General features: G+C 44.7%; 1 long non-coding RNA gene across 1 annotated transcript; it reads right to left on the bottom strand.

The window, feature by feature from the left end:
* Positions 1–12,290: 12,290 nt before the first annotated feature.
* LOC118368956 (uncharacterized) lies at positions 12,291–17,885 on the bottom strand. The gene is made up of 4 exons (XR_004822465.2): positions 16,338–17,885; positions 14,480–14,518; positions 14,346–14,372; positions 12,291–14,201 (listed from the first exon to the last, which is right to left on the bottom strand). It is a non-coding gene; the product is annotated as an uncharacterized LOC118368956 (long non-coding RNA).
* Between the last annotated feature and the right edge of the window lie 7,663 nt (positions 17,886–25,548).

Consider the following 25,548-nt stretch of genomic DNA (forward strand, 5'->3'; position numbering starts at 1 on the left):
GTTCAGTGTTAGCTAGCTACATAGCTGTCTTTGTTTCCAAGATAATTGTGTAGTTTAGTGTGTGTAGCCTTGGAGTGATTATCTTAATTCACTGAGGTTCGCTAGCCAGCTATTTGTCGTCCTTAACGTAGGAGACTCTGCTAGCTAGCCAACAGCTAACTGCTAACAGCTAGCCAACGTCTACTGTTTTGAATTCAACAACCCGGTCAGGTAGTTTCACATTTTCATTTCATTTCATTACAGTACAACGGTTTGATTTGTTTGATCGTAGCTAGCTACATAGCCGTCTTTGTTTCAAAGATAATTGTGTAGTCTAGACCGATTCCCTAGGTTAGCTAGCCAGCTATTGTCGTTCTTTAACTCAACGTAACGTAAACAACACTGCTAGCTAGCCAGCTAGCCCCGAATAGCAGCACTGTAGAATTATTACACTCAACGGAACGACTTGATTAGTGTAGTGTCAACAACGCAGCTACTGCCAGCTAGCCTACTTTAGCAGTACTGTATCATTTTAATCATTTTAGTCAATAAGATTCTTGCTACGTAAGCTTAACTTTCTGAACATTCGAGACGTGTAGTCCGCTTGTCATTCAATTTCCTTGCATTAGCGTAGCCTTTTCTGTAGCCTGTCAACTATGTGTCTGTCTATCCCTGTTCTCTCCTCTCTGCACAGACCATACAAACGCTCCACACCGCGTGGCGCGACCACCCTAACCTGGTGGTCCCAGCGCGTACGACCCACGTGGAGTTCCAGGTCTCTGGTAGCCTCTGGAACTGCCAATCTGCGGCCAACAAGGCAGAGTTCATCTCAGCCTATGCCTCCCTCCAGTCCCTTGACTTCTTGGCACTGACGGAAACATGGATCACCACAGATAACACTGCTACTCCTACTGCTCTCTCCTCGTCCGCCCACGTGTTCTCGCACACCCCGAGAGCTTCTGGTCAGCGGGGTGGTGGCACCGGGATCCTCATCTCTCCCAAGTGGTCTTTCTCTCTTTCTCCCCTTACCCATCTGTCTATTGCCTCCTTTGAATTCCATGCTGTCACAGTTACCAGCCCTTTCAAGCTTAACATCCTTATCATTTATCGCCCTCCAGGTTCCCTCGGAGAGTTCATCAATGAGCTTGATGCCTTGATAAGCTCCTTTCCTGAGGACGGCTCACCTCTCACAGTTCTGGGCGACTTTAACCTCCCCACGTCTACCTTTGACTCATTCCTCTCTGCCTCCTTCTTTCCACTCCTCTCCTCTTTTGACCTCACCCTCTCACCCTCCCCCTACTCACAAGGCAGGCAATACGCTTGACCTCATCTTTACTAGATGCTGTTCTTCCACTAACCTCATTGCAACGCCCCTCCAAGTCTCCGACCACTACCTTGTATCCTTTTCCCTCTCGCTCTCATCCAACACTTCCCACACTGCCCCTACTCGGATGGTATCGCGCCGTCCCAACCTTCGCTCTCTCTCCCCCCCGCTACTCTCTCCTCTTCCATCCTATCTTCTCTTCCCTCTGCTCAAACTTTCTCCAACCTATCTCCTGATTCTGCCTCCTCAACCCTCCTCTCCTCCCTTACTGCATCCTTTGACTCCCTATGTCCCCTATCCTCCAGGCCGGCTCGGTCCTCCCCTCCCGCTCCGTGGCTCGACGACTCATTGCGAGCTCACAGAACAGGGCTCCGGGCAGCCGAGCGGAAATGGAGGAAAACTCGCCTCCCTGCGGACCTGGCATCCTTTCACTCCCTCCTCTCTACATTTTCCTCCTCTGTCTCTGCTGCTAAAGCCACTTTCTACCATTCTAAATTCCAAGCATCTGCCTCTAACCCTAGGAAGCTCTTTGCCACCTTCTCCTCCCTCCTGAATCCTCCCCCCCCTCCCTCCTCCCTCTCTGCAGATGACTTCGTCAACCATTTTGAAAAGAAGGTCGATGACATCCGATCCTCGTTTGCTAAGTCAAACGACACCGCTGGTTCTGCTCACACTGCCCTACCCTATGCTCTGACCTCTTTCTCCCCTCTCTCTCCAGATGAAATCTCGCGTCTTGTGACGGCCGGCCGCCCAACAACCTGCCCGCTTGACCCTATCCCCTCCTCTCTTCTCCAGACCATTTCCGGAGACCTTCTCCCTTACCTCACCTCGCTCATCAACTCATCCCTGACCGCTGGCTACGTCCCTCCCGTCTTCAAGAGAGCGAGAGTTGCACCCCTTCTGAAAAAACCTACACTCGATCCCTCCGATGTCAACAACTACAGACCAGTATCCCTTCTCTCTTTTCTCTCCAAAACTCTTGAGCGTGCCGTCCTTGGCCAGCTCTACCGCTATCTCTCTCAGAATGACCTTCTTGATCCAAATCAGTCAGGTTTCAAGACTAGTCATTCAACTGAGACTGCTCTTCTCTGTATCACGGAGGCGCTCCGCACTGCTAAAGCTAACTCTCTCTCCTCTGCTCTCATCCTTCTAGACCTATCGGCTGCCTTCGATACTGTGAACCATCAGATCCTCCTCTCCACCCTCTCCGAGTTGGGCATCTCCGGCGCGGCCCACGCTTGATTGCGTCCTACCTGACAGGTCGCTCCTACCAGGTGGCGTGGCGAGAATCTGTCTCCTCACCACGCGCTCTCACCACTGGTGTCCCCAGGGCTCTGTTCTAGGCCCTCTCTTATTCTCGCTATACACCAAGTCACTTGGCTCTGTCATAACCTCACATGGTCTCTCCTATCATTGCTATGCAGACGACACACAATTAATCTTCTCCTTTCCCCCTTCTGATGACCAGGTGGCGAATCGCATCTCTGCATGTCTGGCAGACATATCAGTGTGGATGACGGATCACCACCTCAAGCTGAACCTCAGCAAGACGGAGCTCCTCTTCCTCCCGGGGAAGGACTGCCCGTTCCATGATCTCGCCATCACGGTTGACAACTCCATTGTGTCCTCCTCCCAGAGCGCTAAGAACCTTGGCGTGATCCTGGACAACACCCTGACGTTCTCAACTAACATCAAGGCGGTGTCCCGTTCCTGTAGGTTCATGCTCTACAACATCCGCAGAGTACGACCCTGCCTCACACAGGAAGCGGCGCAGGCCCTAATCCAGGCACTTGTCATCTCCCGTCTTGATTACTGCAACTCGCTGTTGGCTGGGCTCCCTGCCTGTGCCATTAAACCCCTACAACTCATCCAGAACGCCGCAGCCCGTCTGGTGTTCAACCTTCCCAAGTTCTCTCACGTCACCCCGCTCCTCCGCTCTCTCCACTGGCTTCCAGTTGAAGCTCGCATCCGCTACAAGACCATGGTGCTCGCCTACGGAGCTGTGAGGGGAACGGCACCTCAGTACCTCCAGGCTCTGATCAGGCCCTACACCCAAACAAGGGCACTGCGTTCATCCACCTCTGGCCTGCTCGCCTCCCTACCACTGAGGAAGTACAGTTCCCGCTCAGCCCAGTCAAAACTGTTCGCTGCTCTGGCCCCCAATGGTGGAACAAACTCCCTCACGACGCCAGGACAGCGGAGTCAATCACCACCTTCCGGAGACACCTGAAACCCCACCTCTTCAAGGAATACCTAGGATAGGGTAAGTAAGGGTAAGTAATCCTTCTCACCTCCCCCCTTCTCCCCCAACAAGATTTAGATGCAAGTGGCTGTTCCACTGGTTGTCATAAGGTGTATGCACCAATTTGTAAGTCGCTCTGGATAAGAGCGTCTGCTAAATGACTTAAATGTAATGTAAATGTAAAGTGACCAAGATAGTGTTTTTAATGTGACTGCTCGTTACCAAACTTGTTAAAACAACTTCTTATTAGCCAGTAGAAGCTAGTTGTTTCTCAATCCTAGTCATCAATAGATCCACATCCAGATACCAAATAAGATCTTGTATTTTTTAGGTTTTAAAACAAAAATGTGAGTTTAATGTCACAAAATAAACTATTGAAATAATGAATTAATAACATATTAATACAGATAATGGAATACAGCGTAGATGCCTGGATTGATGACAGCAAAGGATCATACAAATTAATCCACATTTGTTGATATTACTTATTGGAAATTTATTCACATAGCTTTGTAACACAATATGCTATTGATAGCTGTGATCAATTATGTTTTTCTACGTTGCCGTGACGGACAACATTGTGATTGGTTTTGCATCATTGTTCCAGGGTGGTTTAGGTTTACAGGTTTTATTTATTCGCACCAAAGAAAATAAGTGAAATATATAACACTGATGCAGGTTGGAAGACCAAAGTGCTGATATGAAAACACCACAAAATATAAGTACAAAAAGTTTGCTCAATCAGTTAAACAAAGAACATTAATTATAATTCTAAATTATATACTTAGTATACAAGAAAAAAGTGTGTGTGTGTGTGAGAGAGAGAGAGATTGAGATTGTGAGAGAGAGAGAGATTGAGATTGAGAGAGAGAGAGAGAGCGAAAGAGAGAGAAAGAGAGAGAGAGAGAGTTAGGCTACATTGAGGGGATTATTGGATAGTATTCACTTGAAGTCATTGAGGGTTGATGATGTTTTGGCAATGTTAAGATAAGAATTCCACAGTATGGTGAATTGACTTACGTGAAGTGCGGCAGAGGGAGGGTGAAGGTTATCAGTCTTGTGTTATATACATAGATTTCAGAATTACCCCGAAAAATCCATTTGAGAGTTTAGGTAAACTGTCTGTGAGGAATTAATATTTGTAGATGATAATTGGCGTACAATAATGTCGTAAATGGAGATGATATTGAGTTTTTTAAACAAAGGTGCAGATGGAGCCAGGTAATTAGAGAGGGTGGATAGTCTTGCAAATTCATTTTTTGTATGATGAGTCAGTTGTGTAGAGAGACCGGGCAGGCACCGTGTTATGCTATGGAGCGCACAGTGTTTCCAGTGCGGGTGCATAGCCCAAGAGCTCCAGTGCGCCTGCACGGTCCGGTCTATCCAGAGCCACCTCCACACACCAGTCCTCCAGTGGCAGCTCCCCGCACCAGGCTTCCTGTGCGTGTTCTCTATCCAGCTTCACTAGTGCCAGCACCACGCATCAGGCCTACAGTGCGCCTCGCCTCTCCAGCTCTGTCGGAGCCTTTCTCCTTCCTTCTCTCCAGCGCTGCCGGAGTCTCCTGCCTGTTCAGCTCAGCCTGAGCTGCCAGTCTGCCTGGAGCAGCCTGAGCTGTCAGACTGCATGGAGCAGCCAGAGCTGCCAGTCTGTATGGAGTAGCCAGAGCTGTCAGTCTGCATGGAGCAGCCAGAGCTGCCAGGTTGCATGGAGCAGCCAGAGCTGCCAGGTTGCATGGAGCAGCCAGAGCTGCCAGTCTGCATAGTGCTGCCAGTCTGCATAGAGCAGCCAGAGCTGCCAGTCTGCATGGAGCAGCCAGAGCTGCCAGTCTCCATGGAGCTGCCAGAGCTGCCAGTCTGCATGGAGCAGCCAGAGCAGCTAGATCCGCCAGTCAGCCAGACTCTTCCAGATCTGCCAGTAAGCCAGACTCTTCCAGATCTGCCAGTCAGCCAGACTCTTCCAGATCTGCCAGTCAACCAGACTCTTCCAGATCTGCCAGTGAACCAGACTCTTCCAGATCTGCCAGTCAACCAGACTCTTCAAGATCTGCCAGTCAACCAGACTCTTCCAGATCTGCCAGTCAACCAGACTCTTCCAGATCCGCCAGCCAGCCAGGATCTGCAAGAGGCAACTACCTGCCTGAGCTTCCTCTCAGTGCTGAGCTTCCTCTCAGTGCTGGGCTTTCCTTCAGTGCTGGGCTTCCCCTCAGTGCTGAGCTGCCCCTCAGTCCCGAGCATCCCCTCAGTCCCGAGCTACCCCTCAGTCCCGAGTTACCCCTCAGTCCCGAGCTGCCCCTCAGTCCCGAGCTGCCCCTCAGTCCCGAGCTGCCCCTCAGTCCAGTGGGGTTCTGGGTGAGGACTATTAGGCCATGGTCGGCGGCGAGGGTGGATTATCCCAGGACGCAAGGGGGAGGAACTATGACATTAATGGAGTGGGGTCCACGTCCCGAGCCGGAGCCGCCACCATGGACAAAAGCCCACCCAGACCCTCCCTATGGTTTTGAGGAGCGTCCGGGAGTCCGCACCTTCGGGGGGTTCTGTCATGCCTTGGTCTTAGTATTTTGTGTTTTCTTTATTCATTTGGTCAGGCCAGGGTGTGACATGGGTTATTGTGGTGTGTTTTTTGTCTTGGGGTTTTGTGGGGTGTCTAATTAGTCTATGGCTGCCTGAGGCGGTTCTCAATCAGAGTCAGGTGATTTTCGTTGTCTCTGATTGGGAGCCATATTTAGGCAGCCATATTCTGTGAGTGTTTTCGTGGGTGATTGTTCCTGTCTTTGTGTTTGCACCAGATAGGGCTGTTTCGGTTTTCACTTTTCATTATTTTTGTAGTTTCCGATTGTATTGTTTTTTCCTTCATTAAAATTATATCATGAATCATCATCACGCTGCATTTTGTTCCGATCCTTGTTCTACCTCTTCATCAGAGGAGGAGATAGAAGAGAGCCGTTACAGACATTCTCTTGTGGAATTATCTGATACATAGCAGAAATCGTGGTTTCTTCTATTAACTTCTTGCATCGAGCCATCCCGGATCCGGGATCGTGAATACAGCCTCAAGCTCATTACCATGACGCAACGTTAACTATTCATGAAAATCGCAAATTAAATGAAATTAACCTATTTGCTCTCAAGCTTAGCCTTTTGTTAACAACACTGTCATCTCAGATTTTCAAAATATGCTTCTCAACCATTGCAAAACAAGCATTTGTGTAACAGTATTGATAGCCTAGCATAGGATTATGCCTGGCTTTCAGCATGCAACATTTTCACAAAAACCAGAAAAGGATTCAAATAAAATCATTTACTTTTGAAGAACTTCAGATGTTTTCAATGAGAAGACTCTCAGTTAGATCGCAAATGTTCAGTTTTTACAACAAATATTATTTGTGTTGACAAATCATTCCGTTTTCTTCATCATTCTTCATCACGTTTGGGTAAGAAAACAAATGAAAATTAAGTCATTAAAACGCAAACTTTTTCCCAAATTAACTCCATAATATCGACAGAAACATGGCAAACCGATGTTTAGAATCAATCCTCAAGGTGTTTTTTACATATCTATTCGTGGCAGTTGACTTTCTCTTCTGAAGAAATGGAACGCGCATGGACCTACAGATTACGCAATAATTTCGACACAGGACACCGGGCGGACACCAGGTAAATGTAGTCTCTTATGGTCAATCTTCCAATGATATGCCTATAAACACGTCACAATGCTGCAGACACCTTGGAGAAACGGCACAAAGGGCAGGCTCATTCCTGGCGCATTGACAGCCATATAAGGAGACATTGGAACACAGCGCCTTCAGAATCTGGGGCATTTCCAGTATGAAACTTCATCTTGGTTTCGCCTGTAGCATTAGTTCTGGGGCACTCACAGATAATATCTTTGCAGTTTTGGAAATGTCAGAGTTTTGACTTTCCAAAGCTGTCAATTCCACGCATAGTCGAGCATCTTTTCGTGACAAAATATCTTGTTTAAAACGGGAACGTTTTTTATCCCAAAATTAAAAGAGCGCCCCCTATCTCGAAGAGGTTAAAGCAGTTCTGCATGGAAGAGTGGGCCAACATTCCTTTACAGTAACATGAGAGACTGATCAACTACAGGAAGCTTTTGGTTGGAGTTATTGTTGCTAAAGGTGGCACAACCAGTTATTGAGTGTAAGGGGGCAATTACTTTTTCACACAGGGGCAAAGGGGTGTTGCTTAACTTTTTTTATGAAATACATGAAATAAGTATATCATTGTTGTGTAACTTGTTCACTTATATTCCCTTTATCTAATATTAGATTTTGGTTGAAGAGCTGATAACATTCAGGTAAAAAATTTGAAAGGGGTCAAAGATTTTCACCACACTGTAGTAATGAAGAGACCAGTGGTGATTTTAGGGGTTGCATTATATCAAAGTCACTACACAACACAACACTAAACAATACGTTAATTGCACTATAACAGTGACAAACTGCACACACAACTGTTAGGGCCTACATAAAGCTGTCCCAACAGCAGAGTCCCAACTGTAGTCCCAAAACCTTACCACTGTTACACCTGGCTATCAGCAGAGCATTGTCTGGCAGTGAAACAGTTAATTCAACCTTATTTACTGCCTTTTAAAACAACAAAGCTGAATTGCTGACTTGCTTAAACTGACTTGCCTGGTTTCCACTCACAATTGAGATGTACAAACTATGGCACAATGGGATGACAAGCCGATAAGACGCAGTCTGTTATTTCGATTAAGATATTAATGAGCAAGTGAGGATGGACGTAGTCAACATAACTATTTGTTCAGCACTTTTGAAATGTACATCTACAGAATTCAGAACGTGGGCCGGTCTTACAGTGTTCTCCTTGTACACATAGTCAGAACCGTAGGATAAATAAAGGGGGCATATAAGCAGATAATGAAAGCTCTTAAAATATTCTATGATGACATTTCTCTAAAACAGACTATAGGCTACATGTGCACCACCAAGTCAGAACAGTAGGCTAACTTATGAATGGGAAAGGGACCAAATTATTGGGGTGAGGCACATGGGCTACTAACAGCTTACTACACAACACACACTTAACTTCCGGCGCCGACTGAGATGCCCGCCTCGCTTTGCGTTCTTAGGAAACTATGCAGTATTTTTTTTTTGTGTGTTATTTCTTACATTGGTACCCCAGGTAATCTTAGGTTTTATTACATACAGTCAGGAGGAACTATTGGATATAAGAGCAACGTCAACTCACCATCATTACGACCAGGAATACGACTTTCCCAAAGCGGATCCTCTGTTTTGCCCACCACCCAGCACAATTGATCGGATCCCAGCCGGGGAACCAAAACAATGCCGTAAAAGGGGTAGACGGAGCAGTCTTCTGGTCAGGCACCATAGACGGGCACACAAGCATTTCGTTACACTCGCATTAACATCTGCTAACCATGTGTATATGACAAATAAAATTTGATTTGATTCCATATCTCCCTGCCATATTACATAATTTGTGCAGCAGCATGCAATACATTTTTGGACTCACTTTGTTGTGCTGTGCTCACTTGAACAGGAAGGTGGCACAGCAATCCTTCGTGGGCAAAATGTGTCATTAAACTTTGTCATCAAATCTGGCAATCTCTGGATTTATGGTGCTTTCAAGACATCTGGGAACTCTGAAAAAAACAATGTTGAATTCCGAGTTGGATTAACGTTCAAAATGTATATTCCCAGTCAGAGCTCGTTTTTCCCAAGTTCCTAGTTGTGTTGAACTCACTGAAGTCTGATTTCCCAGTTTTGAGTTAACAGTTGTTTTGAGCACGGCAGATATCCTGATGGATTGACAGCATGGCCAATGTTGAATGTTTATCATTTTAAACTTGAAAAGAGATCCTTAAACACAGAATTGGGACCGTACACCTACTCCACTGAATAGCAGGCTAGTGATTGCTTTGCAATGCTTGTAGTTAGCCACTGATTCCTTCCAAACCACTTATTGTTGATTTTGCGATTTCCAACCTTTTTGTGATGTTTATGTCCAATGGTCAATGAGCATGATACGTTTTATCCGTAATTTCTCTTTATATTTTCTCTTCATATGACAAGGATTAAAAAGGATTTGCCAGTAGATTGTTGACTTGATTCATGATGATGACTACCAGCTAAGATGTTGAAGGTATGATGTCCAATCAAAACTACTGTAGATAAAATGTTATTTGAAGTCATTTTATCTATGTCCAATGACCTTGAGCCTTCTTGGATGGGCACTTCTAATGTATCTCTATGGCAGCACCCAAGGTGCAGGCGAAACCCCGAGGAAAATTAAAACAGGAAGTGGCTTCTATTTTGAAAACTCCATGTTCCATAGCCTCCCTTTGCTGGATTTAAAGGGATATGAACCAGATTCCTTTTCCTATCGCTTCCTCAAGGTGTCAAGGTGTGTGTGTGTGTGTGTGTGTGTGTGTGTGTGTGTGTGTGTGTGTGTGTGTGTGTGTGTGTGTGTGTGTGTGTGTGTGTGTGTGTGTGTGTGTGTGTGTGTGTGTGTGTGTGTGTGTGTGTGTGTGTGTGTGTGTGAGGAGACGTCCACAAACACGATGGTCATCTCTGTTTTTCTGTACAACCCCCACAAGTGTCACTAGACTCAAAAGCAAATCGAAGTACAGCATGGAGGTAGTTTGGCACCCCCAAAAATATATATTTACAGTAACAGTCAACAGGTTGGACACCTACTCATTCCCGGGTATTTCTTTATTTTTACTATTTTCTACATTGTTGAATAATCAAAACTATGAGATTACACATGGAATCATGTAGTAAACAAAAAAGTGTTAAACAAATCAAAATGTGAGGTGGTTAAGATTCACGTACACACATACTCACGCACACACAATAAAAGTGTTACAACTGCTTTGAACAATGAAATATGTACTTACCTGTACTTACAGCGGATGTGACTCTCGACCCGTGCACTGCACACCCCAGACTCAGTCATTGTAAATAACTGACTTGCCTAGTTAATTAAAACATCTTGGTGCACCCATCCCGTTAGCGGGATCATTTTCGTCAACATCCGCTGAATTGCAGAGCGCCAAATTCAAATTAATACAAATATTTAATTTTCATGAAATCACAAGGGCAATATACCAAAACACATCTTAGCTTGTTGTTAATCCACCTGGCATTTACAGCAAAAGCAAACCAAGCGTTTATGTGAAGACATCTCTCTCAGCAGACAAAACATTACAAACAGCTAGCAGCAAAGTAGATTGGTCACGAAAGTCAGAAAAGCAATAAAATGAATCGCTTACCTTTGTTGATCTTCGGATGTTTGCACTCAGATTATTTTTATATCCAAAAACCTCCATTTGGTTGGCGCGTTTTGTTTAGTAATCCACAGGCTCGTTTCAAGTCACAACAGGCAGACGTAAATTCCAAATAGTATCCGTAAAGTTCAAACCTCAGGTTGTTTTTACAATAAATAATTGATAATATTTCAACTGGGCAGTAGCCTTTTCAATAGGAGAGAGAGAGAAAAGGTCTGCTCCAAGCTGCTTGCGCATGCAAAACTCTGGGGACACCTAGCTATCCACTGACGCAATGTGATCATTCTCGCTTATTTTATAGAATAAAAGCCTGAAACTATGTTTAAAGACTTTTCACACCTTGTGGAAGCTATAGGGAAATGCATCTGGTTGATATCCCTTTAAATGGAGGGAAGGCATGCAATGGAACAGAGAGGTTTCAGGATATCAGCACTTCCTGGTTGGATTTTCCTCAGGTTTTCGCCTGCATTATCAGTTCTGTTATACTCACAGACAATATTTTGACAGTTTTGGAAAACGTTAGAGTGTTTTCTATCCTAGTCTGCCAATTATATGCATATTCTAGCTTCTGGGCCTGAGGATTAGGCAGTTTCATTTGGGTACGTTTTTCATCCAAACATCAAAATACTGTCCCCTAGTCTCAATAGGTTTTAAAGAAAGGTTAATAAAACAAATTAAAAAATGGACAATCTCAAATCAGTCAAATTTGGAGACCTATGGAGAGAGAATGGAACTGAGAAGAGGTTTGAGGAAAAGCACTGTATTTGAAATGAAGGGATGTGATACAGGTAAACATTACTGGGATGTTTACATGGGAGAGAAGACTCAGTGCAGTGTTGGAGTCACAGGATCCAGAGAATAAAGGTTCAAACATCCAAATGGTTCCAGAGAATAGCTACTGGCGCATACGTTTGGAAAACAAAGTATTGAAAGCAGTCTCCTACTGTACTTCCCGCCAAACTGAAACCTGAGAAACTGGGAGTGTTAGTGGAAAGTATTTCTCAATGTTGAGAAGAAATGCCACATCCACTCCTTCACTTTTACATTTACTAAGAAACTATATCCCTTCTTTGGCCCATTGTTAGGTTGTAAAGAGGAACTCAATATCTCACCCATCTGACAAGCGATACACTCCTCATGCTGAGAAGTGAACCTGTAAAAGATTGCAGTTGACAGGCAAGGCCATAACATTGTTTGTTCAGTCTTTTTTTACTACTGCATGTGTGTGTGACTTTATTAGTTACTCTAAAAACCCCAAATTCTCTGTGGTTTTATTATTACTCTAACACTCCACAACTCTCTGTTTTCATTAGTACTTGTAACGGTTTTCTTCCAGTGAAAGAGAGGCGGATCAAAACGCAACGTGGTTAGTTTTGTACATCTTTAATAAAGATGAAAATACAACAATCTACAAAACAAGAAACGTGAAAAAAATCTAAACAGTCCTATCTGGTGCCACAAACACAAAGACAGGAACAATCACTCACAAGAGACCTAAACATTATGGCTGCCTAAATATGGTTCCCAATCAGAGACAACAATAAACACCTGCCTCTGATTGAGAACCACTCTAGGCAACCATAGACTTAACTAGAGTACTACTCTAACCACAATCCCATAACCACAAACAACCCCAGACAAAACAAACCACATAAATCCCCATGTCACACCCTGGCCTAACCAAAATAATAACGAAAACACAGAATACTAAGTCCAGGGCGTGACAGTAGTCTAATAACGCACAACTCTCTGTGTTTTTATTAGTACTCTAATACCCCCAAGCTCTGTGGTTTTATTAGTACTCTAATAACCCCAAACTCAGTGGTTTTATTAGTACTCTAATAACCCCAAACTCTGTGGTTTTTTTAGTACTCTAAAAAACACAAAACTCTGTGGTTTTATTTAACCATGGGGAAAATAACTGATGGGTAGAGTGCAAGGCGGATTATCTTCCATTGTTTGAGTATTTATTTAGCTTTAGTAATTATCAACTGTGAAGATTGAGTTACTTCAATCTTTTACTTGTTTTATTTCACAGAAAATGATCCTGAGCGATGTGAGATGGAATGTTTTGCCTTTTTTTGTCTGTAACTGTAAAAATCTACTAAAATCTCTATATTGATTCTATATATACTCAATATTGTAAAGTTAGTAAATATCCCTTGTTACAAAGATGTATAGACAGACTAATGTGTTCAGTTTTGTCAAACTCATTTGTCATATTGGTGTTTTTTCATGTTCATATCATACAGTCATAGTTCTTTTAAAAACAAATCATAGAATCACTTTATCTCACACACTGATTGAACTAGCATGCTAGAAATGTCTGTAAAGAAAAGACGGTCAAAATAGATGTTACACTGAACAACTAACTTCAGGCTTTACAGGGTCAATATATTGAGTCAAAACTCTGGCAATCCAGCTCTCATACTTGGTCATTGTAAATATTATCAAAGTTTTACGTGATGGATGATTACCAAACTTGTCAAAACAACTACAAACAAGCCAATAGAAGGTCGTTGTTTTTCTCAATCCTAGTCATCAATAGATCTACATCCAGATACCAAATAAGATCTTGTATTTTTCACAACTCAACATTTAATATTTTAAAACAAAATTATTGTTTAATTTCATACACAAAAATGTATTGAAATAATGAATGAATAATATATTACTACAAATAATGGAACACAACATTAGATGGTTAGATGACAGCAAAGGATCATACAAATTTAGCCACAATTCTGGATATTACTTAGTCAAAAATATTAACATAGCTTCATACCATGATAAGCTATTGACAGACAGGGAATATGATCAATTATGTTTTTCTATGTTGCTGTGATGGACAAAATTGCGATTGGTTTTGCATCATTGTTCCAGGGTGAGAAAAGTGGCAGGACATCATCCTGATAACTTGGTCCATCAATAAATGAGTAGATGAGTGAACCGTCATCTGCATTAAAGAAAGTCACCTTCTTTCCCTGATAATCCAGATAGATACCAACTCTATCTGGAATACCTTTCTCAAGAACGTGTTCTTCATCCTCCATTGCTTTAAGTCTTTGCCCATTGGAAAGTCTGATTACCCAGAAGCCACCTGTTGGTCTTAAAACCAGCGGCTCCTTCCTGTGAGCCGTTGCCTTGGCAACGCCAAGCACCCAGCACCCAGTCATCCTTCTTCACATTCACCTCCTAACTCTTCCATGCACGGCCCATATTGCCCAACACAAAAGGCTCTTCATCAAAACAGTTCTCAATGTTAATGTTTCTCTGCTGTGATTCATCTATCCACTGTAGTGATTTCCCATTTATCTTCAGCTTAGGGTGAGCTGTGTCCACATCCAGACTAACATCCACTGTGGAGAATAGGAAAACAGATTAAATGACAAAATAATCTCCATTGATTGTAAAATTAGGCATGTAGGGCAAATTAAGTATTTTAATTTTATTAAGTATTTTAATTGATTTGAAAAACGGATTCTGTTGGCAGAGCCCATTACCTTCATGTGAGCGTGCTTGATTTATATCTGGAGAAAGAAAAAACATTTTTAAGCATAACAGTGACAAATTCATTGTCTCACATTTCACATTAATATTATTTTGTATTATATTGTATGTACAAGAGACACATTACCGAACTCTGCAGTGTTCTTCCTGGATCTGGCTGATGCATCTAAAAATGCAATGATAAACCAGAATAAGGTATGGAACACAAAGTTAATAACTGTGAAAGATACTGTGTAATTACAAAATATATACTGACTTAATACTGATGCGCTTGGGTAAGAGTGTGCACTAGGGTAAGTTGGTGCAACATTGGTGCTTACACAGAATATACACAGCACCAACTATATTGATGTAATATACTTCACACCTTTCTTAGGAGATGGTTTGAACTGAGTTCCTGTCTGTAAAGGGTTTTCTTGCCTTGCAATTGAGTCATAACCTTCATATCACCAAAACAATAGAATTCTCCTTAAATAATTTAAAATATACAATCTTCATCTGAAATATTTTGACAGACACTGTAACTGCACATGCTTTCCATCAATTGCATGATTCTGTTGTTTAATGTGGAAAAAATGCTAGGTTAGAGAGAATATAGGAGACGGCACGGGTCAAAATGATTGATTGATGACCGTACGTCATGATGACGTGTACATGTCTGAATATGGGCCTCCGGCCCGTCCCCCCTGTTCATGTGTTCACGTGTTAGTGGGTGTGTGTTATTTTATATCTCTATGGTATGCTTTGAAGTAGTCATGGTGCTTGATGTCTAGGGGGGCTGGTTGAACTGGGGAGGGTGGTGGTTGAGTGTTTGAACTTTTGGGACCATGTATGTCCCCCACCCCCAGCTTTATCTCCCTTATGGTTGTTATCTATGAAGCAGGAATGTCCAGGATTATGGATCTGGGGCCTAGGCTTTATAAATGTCCAGAACAAGCCATTTTTAAGACCTGAATATTAAACATCTAAAATATGTCTACAAGGGGAATTCTCGGAGTGCTCTGCAGCTCATGTCATGATTCCAACGCCAAAAGCCTGGAGGATATTTTGCTTGAGGCTCCAGAATGTTTTAAAGGATTTTTGTGTACAAGCGAGGGACATATTTCGTACATATTCAACCCGGAGGAATCTACGGTTAAGATATTCACAGACAGCGTGTCCCAACCCTTTTATCGTGCAGAACCCGAGCCTTTTTCTCCAGCGCTAAGGATGCGAGAATGGCTTAAAATAAGGCTAGCTTTGTGTCAAATGGAACGCGCCCTGAGTGCTTCAAGGCTGCCCGGATATGCGTTGGAAGAACAAGTCTGTGGACGAAATGATCTGATGGCTCTAAGAGTCACTTCAACGAGGTATACCCCGGACTACCCCTACGTCATGATGACGCGTGCATGTTTAAATATGTGCCCCCGCCCCGGCCCCCCCTGTTCGTGTGGTCATGTGTTAGAGGGTGTTTGTTATTTTATATCTATATGTCATGCCTTGAAGTATTCAGGGTGTTTGATGAGTAGGGGGGTCTGGTTGGGTGTGGGGGGGTGTTTGAGTGTTTGAACTTTTGGGACCATGTATGTCCCCCCCACCCCCCAGCTTTATCTCCCTTATGTTTGTTATCTGATGAAGCAGGACTGTCTGGGGCTATAGCGCTGGGGCCTCAGCATTATAAATGTCCAGAACAAGGCTTGCGAACCCAGAACAGTAAACCCTATTTTTTAAACATGGATTTTGCGATCAGTGGCAAAGCTGTGATGACTGTAGCAACGGAGGCAGGACCGGGTCTGAAACATCGAGAAAGGGCAAAGGATACAGCCGCAATATACGATGCACTAAAAAAGCGGTTTCTAAATGTGTATAGAACCCATCTACCTCCCGCAACTGCGCTGAAAGATGAAGTGTTGATGTCTAACGGACAGCAGTGGGGGTATCTGTTTGATTACTTGGCCTGTAGCGTGAAACTCTATATGTTAGCCGAAGGAGAAGAATATACCGACCTGAAATGATGCGTGGCTTATGGGGTTGAAAACTGGACGGTTTTTCGACAGGTTTTGTGTCCCGAACTGAGCCGTATCACCAAGGGTTACAGCTTGTTCACAGGCTACGAGACCCGTTGGGAAGGTACCCCGGACACCTCAGGAAGAGTATTTCACTGGGTGAAAATACAGAGAAAGAATGGTCTTCCCTGCGGCTGCGTGTAGTTCTACGTCAGCACAGCGGAAATCCGAAACCAGAACATCAGGGATGGCGGTTCGGACGGGGATTTCCGGCTTCGAATGCTTATACCCTTTAAAAGCTGGCCTTTAATGGAATTGAAAATGTTGGAGATATTGGACGCTCTGTTTGTACAGAGCCAAAAGCGCCAGAGCATTGTTCGGCTAAAGAAGTGCATAATATATACGAATCCGGAGGATTACGACTCAAAGCAGCCCCAAGAAGGTACAACGTCAGGAGAGGCAGCCCCCCCCCCCCCAAAGAAACCGAGGTAAGCGGCGTTGTTAACCCCGCCCAGATACCCCGAGGGCTGGTTCAACAATAAAAGGAGGGTTCTTAAAACCTACAGTTCTTAACCTACGCATTGACCATGGATATTCCTAACGCATACCCGAACGCCGAAACGGCCTGGTCTCCCGACACTAAGGACTGTATGCCTCGCAGCCCTACATTCTACTCCCCCCTGGCAAGACCCTCGACACCCCCTACATGTACACAACCTGAGGACGTGTTTGATGGGGTGGTCAGTACTATTTTTGTGGACACAAATCAAGGCCTCAGTAGCCACGCTTTTAGACGTGGTGATTGGAGAATATATACACGAAAAATGCATCGGTTGTGAGATTAATCACCCCAGCCAGCGCAGGCATCCATGCCTATACGACCCCCCAAGATACTACTTCTTCAACAATTTTGAGGCGCTGGTGAAAAGACTTTGGTCCTGCCGGTTTATACCATCGCTGGTCAGAACCCTGGAGGCTATGGGCCTTGTGCCGTCTATCCCCAGAGTTTACGGGGTAACCGAGGCATTCCTACACGAGCTGAAGGAGGCGATTCACATACACGAGAAACTCAAAGAAATCTGACACACCCTGGTGGAGGATAACAAATACCGGGAGGCTGTGGTGTCTGATGTGATGACTTTCTGGCTCAATAAACCCCAAGAGCCCGAGTGACATTTTTGTTATTTAGATGTTGAGCAATGTGTATACAATGTTAGAGAGAATAAATACATTTTTTCTTTTGAGAGAACTTACAAGTGTTATGCATCAAATTATTGAAAATAAAGTGAACAATGTCTCGTTCTACACAACCAACAATTCCGGGACTAATGTAGAGCGTGTTTTGAAAATGGACCAAATCATGAATCATGTACGACATGTGGGCGAGTGTCTACAATGGACAGCGAAACAAACCTGTTAATCTAAACCAAATATACAAGGTTTTACATGATTCGATCATAGAGAAAGGGTGGACATGTACCCTGCAACGAATTATGGATTGTCTGTATATGTAATACATAATGTTTTCATGAAAATAAAAATCCCAAAAATGAAAATGAAATGTTGTTGTTATTTGAAAGTGGCTCATTAACGTTATTGTACCTCAGAGAGGCAAGAAGGATGGCAGAGCAGATTTTGAAAAACATTTATTATAATCCCTCTAACCCGGGGTCTTATGGGGGTAAGGAACGTTTACAGCGAGCTTTAGCCAAAGAAACAGGTCACAGGTTAAGCGATGCTAAAGTGAATGAGTGGCTATCAGAGCAGGATGCTCACACTCTGCATAAGCCCGTAAGAAAACATTTTCCTAGAAATAGAGTTTTTTCTACCCACCCATTGTCCCAATTTCAGGCTGATCTATGTGACATGCAGGCCCTTGCAGATAAAAATGAAGAAAATCGCTACATGCTAACGGTCATAGATATTTTCTCTAAAATAGCTGGGAGGGTTTTATCAAGACAACACATTGTATCCTATTGGCTTCCTCAGTACTTTATAGGAAAGCTTCCCCCCATGGCTATTTTAGTTACTGCAAGTTTTATGTATACTCAGTGTGTGCTGTATCATAATACCTATTCATGTTTTGTAGATCTTAGAAAAAAGTGCTATCTAGAACTTAAAAGGGCTCTACATGGAACCAAAAAGTGTTCTACCTGAAACCAAAAAGGGTTATCATATGGGGATAGCTTAAGAACCCTTTTGGAGCCTTTTTTCAAAGACTGTGTTGTGCCTCTTGGCATTGAGGTAGTAACACACTCTTAGACAGATTTACCAAATGGTTATACCTGTAGGGAATGTCGCAACTGAAAGTATAAAGGATTTGGCTATTGATGATGAGGCTATTGATTGGAAGGATGTCTGGCAGAATTACCACCTAAGGTGGTAATTGCGGTCTGTAAGTATAGTGGTGTAACAACAAATGCATTTTACAAATGTGCAAGTTTCCAATTAATTCACCAATGTATTATTTTGGTTTTCCTCAGTTGCATCCAATATAGACATGGATTGTCTTTTTCTCCCGTTTATAGCATTAAGTCAGAATGGAAATTGACAAAATATGAAGTATTTTAAATACTCATGGTCTCATGGTCCCCTTCTGTGTTTTGTTTCATTTCTTGTTAGCATTTTCCCATCCTGGAGTCTGAAGACCTTGTGGGTTCTACCAAATTGACTTCAGATTCTGAAGATTATCCACGTTTCTCCAATTGTCAAATTTCAAACGTTTTTTTACACCCTGGACTGGGTTGCTCAGCATCGTTACGTTTCTCCAAACGTCAAATTTCGAACTTGCTAAAACCTAAAACATTACATTTAGGCATTTGTTACCAATGGTTAAGGTAAAGGTTTGGGATAGGGTTCCGAAAGTTTAAAGTAAGTGTTAAAACAAAAGAAAGAAAGAAACACTGGTCTACCACTGGCATTGAGCACAAAACCATCCAATCCGGAGTCATGGGACTACGCCCACAGACCCACAACTCTAGCAAATCCAAAACCTTAATTGATGGTAGAGTGACCATCGGGTCTTGGACACCTCCCTGACCAAGTCCCTTCTCAGCCACTGTGTTCTTGGGTATCGTCAATGCTGCAGAACTTTTTTGTTACCCTTCCCCAGATCTGTGCCTCCACCCAATCTGTCTCAGAGCCCTAAGGACAATGCCTTCGACCTCATGGTTGGTTTTTGCGCTGTCAACTGTGGGACCTTGTAAAGAAATGTGTGTGCTGTTCCAAGTCATGCCCAATCAATTGAATTTACCACAGGTGGACTCCAATCAAATTGTTTAAACTTTTCAAGGATGATCAATGGAAACAGGATGCACCTGAGCTCAATTTCGAGTCTCATTGAAAAGGGTCTGAATACTTCTGTACTGTAAATAAGACATTTCTGTTTTTTAGTTTTCAATAATTAGCAAACATTTCTAAAAGCCTGCTGTCATTATTGGTTTTTTTAGAATAAGGCTGTAACAGCTCAAAATTGGTAAAGCATGGGTTCTGAATTCTTAAGGCAATGGTAGTGGGTTTCAGTTCCAGTGGACCACCCATACTAGAATGTATGCACACATGACTGTAAGTCACTTTGGATAAATTATTTCATTGTTAAATGGCATATATTATTATTTATTATTATAAAATGTGGAAAAAGTTAAGGGTTCTGAATTCTTTCTGAAGGCAATGTACAGTACATGCATCTTCAGTGTCCAGTGGGATTTCTGCACTAGGTACTGGAACTGTAGTTATCTCCAGAGGCTGAACCTCCAATATGCCCTCCTATAGTGAAGATATTATTTCATTGTTATATTATTACTATTCAGTTTAATATGAATTCATATGAAATTCAGGAAACAACAACTTGAGTAAAAAAGACATGGGTAACTAAGAGAAAATGGAAGAGTGAAAATAGGGTGGCCTTTGCTCCATAGCCAAACAGGGCACCAGTGAGAATCCTTAGCTCCATAGCCGAACAGGGCACCAGTGAGAATCCTTTGCTCCATAGCCGAACAGGGCACCAGGGAGAATCCTTAGCTCCATAGCCGAACAGGGCACCAGGGAGAATCCTTAGCTCCATAGCCGAACAGGGCACCAGTGAGAATCCTTTGCTCCATAGCCGAACAGGGCACCAGTGAGAATCCTTAGCTCCATAGCCGAACAGGGCACCAGTGAGAATCCTTAGCTCCATAGCCGAACAGGGCACCAGTGAGAATCCTTAGCTCCATAGCCGAACAGGGCACCAGGGAGAATCCTTAGCTCCATAGCCGAACAGGGCACCAGGAAGAATCCTTAGCTCCATAGCAGAACAGGGCACCTGTAACGGTTTTCATGGTGTGGTGAAGGAGAGTCGGACCAAACTGCAGTGTGTAGATTGCGATCCATGTTTAATGAAAACAAACGTAAATACAAAATAAACACAAAACACTACAAAACAATAAACGTAATGAAAACCGAAACAGCCTATACTTTAAACTAAATACAGCGACAGGAACAAAGACACTAAGGACAATCACCCCTGACAAACTCAAAGAATATGGCTGCCTAAATATGGTTCCCAATCAGAGACAACGATAAGCACCTGCCTCTGATTGAGAACCACTCCAGACAGCCATAGACTTTGCTAGATAACCCCGCTAGCTACAATCCCAAATACATACACACCAAAACCACAAGACAAAACACACCACAATACAAAAACTCCATGCCACACCCTGGCCTGACCCAATATATGAAGAAAAACACAAAATACTTAGACCAGGGCGTGACAGTATTCTTATAAAAATGACTCTAAAATGACACAATACATTATTTTGCCATTCATTTCTATTGAGCACAAAATGATCTGAAACACAACCAAAACTATGTGTTTAGAAACATTTTCTATTCTTATTTACAATAAAATTGTCTCCAAAATGACTCTCATAACCGCATACTCATTATATCATTTAAAATCCAAAGTGTTGGAATACAGAGCTAAAACAACCAAAAATGTGTTACTGTCACACTACTTTTGTATATATACTTCCATCAATTCCTTTTGTTTTCCCTTGTTAGTTTGGAGCTTGATGGTTGATCATGCAGGTAATTTTGAACACTTTTATAATTCATATGTGTCATGATGTTTGGCACTAATAGAATACACACACACACACACACACACACACACACACACACACACACACACACACACACACACACACACACACACACACACACACACACACACACACGCCTATATCATTGTATGTTTCATTTTTAACATGTGATCACATTTCCAACCACAAATAAGATTCAATTCAATAACAATGTTTGATATACAATCCCAAATACATACACACCAAAACCAAGACAAAACACACCACAATACAAAAACTCCATGCCACACCCTGGCCTGACCCAATACATGAAGAAAAACACAAAATACTTAGACCAGGGCGTGACAGAACCCCCTCTAAGGTGCGGACTCCCGAACGCACCTCAAAACAATAGGGAGGGTCCGGGTGGGCGTCTGTCCATGGTGGCGGCTCCGGCGCGGGACGTGGAACCCACTCAGTCTATGTCTTAGTCCCCTCTCCTCGCATCCCTGGATAGACCACCCTCGCCGCCGACCATGGCCTAGTAGTCCTCACCCAGAACCCCACTGGACTGAGGAGCAGATCGGGACTGAAGGACAGCTCGGGACTGAGGCAGCTCGGGAATGAGGGGAAGCTCGGGAGTGAGAGAAAGCTCAGGAGTGAGAAGAAGCTCAGGAGTGAGAGAAAGCTCAGGAGTGAGAAGAAGCTCAGGCAGGTTGATGGATCTACCAGATCCTGGCTGGCTGGTGGTTCCGGCAGATCCTGGCTGACTGGCGAATCCTGGCTGACTGGCAGATCCTGGCTGACTGGCAGATCCTGGCCGACTGGCGGATCCTGGCAGACTGGCGGATCCTGGCAGACTGGCACTTCTGGCGGATCCTGGCAGAATGGTGGATCCTGGCCGACTGGCACTTCTGTCGGATCCTGGCAGACTGGCACTTCTGGCGGATCCTGGCAGACTGGTGGATCCTGGCTGACTGGCAGATCCTGGCCGACTGGCAGATCCTGGCCGACTGGCACTACTGGCAGATCCTGGCCGACTGGCACTTCTGGCAGATCCTGGCAGACTGGTGGATCCTGGCTGACTGGTGGATCCTGGCTGACTGGCGAATCCTGGCTGACTGGCGGATCTAACTGATCCTGACAGACTGGCGACGCTGGGCAGACTGGTGGCGCTGGGCAGACTGGCGGCGCTGGGCAGACTGGCGGCGCTGGGCAGACTGGCGGCACTGGGCAGACTGGCGCCGCTGGGCAGACTGGCGGCGCTGGGCAGACTGGCGGCGCTGGGCAGACTGGCGATGCTGGGCAGACTGACAGCTCTGGCTGCTCCCTGCAGACTGACAGCTCTGGCTGCTCCATGCAGACTGACAGCTCTGGCTGCTTCATGCAGACTGACAGCTCTGGCTGCTCCATGTAGACTGACAGCTCTGGCTGCTCCATGCAGACTGACAGCTCTGGCTGCTCCATGCAGACTGGCAGCTCTGGCTTCTCCATGCAGGCTGGCAGCTCTGGCTGCGCTGAACAAGCGGGAGACTCCGGCAGCGCAGGAGAGGAGAAAGGCTCTGGCTGCGCTAAACAGGCGGGAGGCTCCGGCAGCGCTGTAGAGGAGGAAGGCTCTGGCTGCGCTGAACAGGCGGGAGGCTCCGGCAGCGCTGTAGAGGAGAAAAGCTCTGGCTGCGCTAAACAGGCGGGAGACTCCAGCAGCGCAGGAGAGGAGAAAAGCGCTGGCTGTGCTGAACAGGTGAGGCGCACTGAAGGCCTGGTGCGTGGAGCTGGAACTGGTGGTACTGGATCGAGGACACGCACAGGAAGCCTGGTGCGGGGAGCTGCTACTGGAGGACTGGAGTGTGGAGGTGGCACAGGATGGGCTAGACCGTGAAGGCGTACTGGAGATCTTGAGAGCAGTGTTGGCACAGGACGTGCAAGGCTAGGGATGTGCACAGTAGGCCTGGTGCGTGAGGCTGGCACCAACTTCACCAGCCGACTAACACGCACCTCAGGACGAGTATGGAGCGCTAACCCAGGTGCCATCAAATCCCCAACACGTTCCGTCGGGCGAATTCCATGCAAAAAGCACCAACACAGCAACTCCCTCCTTTCTCTCTCATCCAATTTCCCCATTAACTCCTTCACAGTCTCTGTTTCGCTCACCTCCAACACCGGCTCTGGTTCTGGTCTCCTCCTTGGCTCCTCACGATAAACAGGGAGAGTTGGCTCAGGTCTGACTCCTGACTCTGCCACACTCTCCCTGAGCCCCCCCCCCCCAATACATTTTTGGGGCTGATTCTCAGGCTTCCATCCGCTACGCCGTGCTGCCTCCTCATATCTGCGCCTCTCAGCTTTCGCCGCCTCCAGTTCTTCCTTGGGGCGGCGATATTCTCCAGGCTGAGCCCAGGGTCCTTTACCGTCCAGTTCCTCCTCCCATGTCCATTTCTCCAGGTGGTGCAGCCTCTCCCACTGCAGCTGCTGCTGCTCCTGCCTGTTAACACGCTGCTTGGTCCGTTGGTGGTGGGTGATTCTGTAACGGTTTTCATGGTGTGGTGAAGGAGAGTCGGACCAAACTGCAGCGTGTAGATTGCGATCCATGTTTAATGAAAACAAACGTAAATACAAAATAAACACAAAACATTACAAAACAATAAACGTAATGAAAACCAAAACAGCCTATACTTGTCAACTAAATACAGCGACAGGAACAAAGACACTAAGGACAATCACCCACGACAAACTCAAAGAATATGGCTGCCTAAATATGGTTCCCAATCAGAGACAACGATAAGCACCTGCCTCTGATTGAGAACCACTCCAGACAGCTATAGACTTTGCTAGATAACCCCACTAGCTACAATCCCAAATACATACACACCAAAACCCCAAGACAAAACACACCACAATACAAAAACTCCCTGCCACACCCTGGCCTGACCCAATACATGAAGAAAAACATAAAATACTTAGACCAGGGCGTGACAGCACCAGGGAGAATCCTTAGCTCCATAGCCGAACAGGGCACCAGGGAGAATCCTTAGCTCCATAGTCAAACAAGGCACCAGGGAGAATCCTTAGCTCCATAGCCAAACAGGGCACCAAGGAGAATCCTTTGCTCCATAGCCAAACAGGGCACCAGGGGGAATCCTTAGCTTCATAGCCGAACAGGGCACCAAGGAGAATCCTTTGCTCCATAGCCAAACAGGGCACCAGGGTGAATCCTTAGCTCCATAGCCAAACAGGGCACCAAGGAGAATCCTTAGCTCCATAGCCAAACAAGGCACCAGGGAGAATCCTTAGCTCCATAGCCAAACAGGGCACCAAGGAGAATCCTTTGCTCCATAGCCAAACAGGGCACCAGGGTGAATCCTTAGCTCCATAGCCAAACAGGGCACCAAGGAGAATCCTTAGCTCCATAGCCAAACAGGGCACCAGGGAGAATCCTTAGCTCCATAGCCAAACAGGGCACCAGGGAGAATCCTTAGCTCCATAGCCAAACAGGGCACCAGGGTGAATCCTTAGCTCCATAGCCGAACAGGGCACCAGGGAGAATCCTTAGCTCCATAGCCAAACAGGGCACCAGGGTGAATCCTTAGCTCCATAGCCGAACAGGGCACCAGGGAGAATCCTTAGCTCCATAGCCAAACAGGGCACCAGGGTGAATCCTTAGCTCCATAGCCGAACAGGGCACCAGGGAGAATCCTTCTCATCCTGAACGTTTACATCCAAACAGACAGAAACATAAAAACACACACTAACACTGTGTTGGGATGCTCTGAATTAGAGAATACTATGCAGATGATGCACTTCTTTTATTGGGATGATAGTATTATAGTGTGGTACTTTGTGACAACTGATGATGTAAAAATAACTTTAAAAAATAAATGAACTTATTTCTCAAGATTTGATTTTTGACTGTCTTTAAAAAACATTGATGAATGTGTTATTCAATGCATTTCTATGGGCTATAGTAGTGATTTTATCAAATAATTGTTTTATGTATGTTTTTATACCTAAAGGGGTACTAAAATTCTAAATGAAATAGCTAAATGATCCAAGGTATGATCATCTTAAAACAATATGTCAGCTTGTTGAAAACCTGCTCCAGAGTGCTTAGGACCTCAGTTTGGGGCCAAGGTTCACCTCCCAACAAGACAACGACC

This window comes from Oncorhynchus keta, chromosome 35 (assembly GCF_023373465.1).
Source record: "Oncorhynchus keta strain PuntledgeMale-10-30-2019 chromosome 35, Oket_V2, whole genome shotgun sequence".
In the NCBI taxonomy this organism is placed as follows: Eukaryota; Metazoa; Chordata; class Actinopteri; order Salmoniformes; family Salmonidae; genus Oncorhynchus; species Oncorhynchus keta.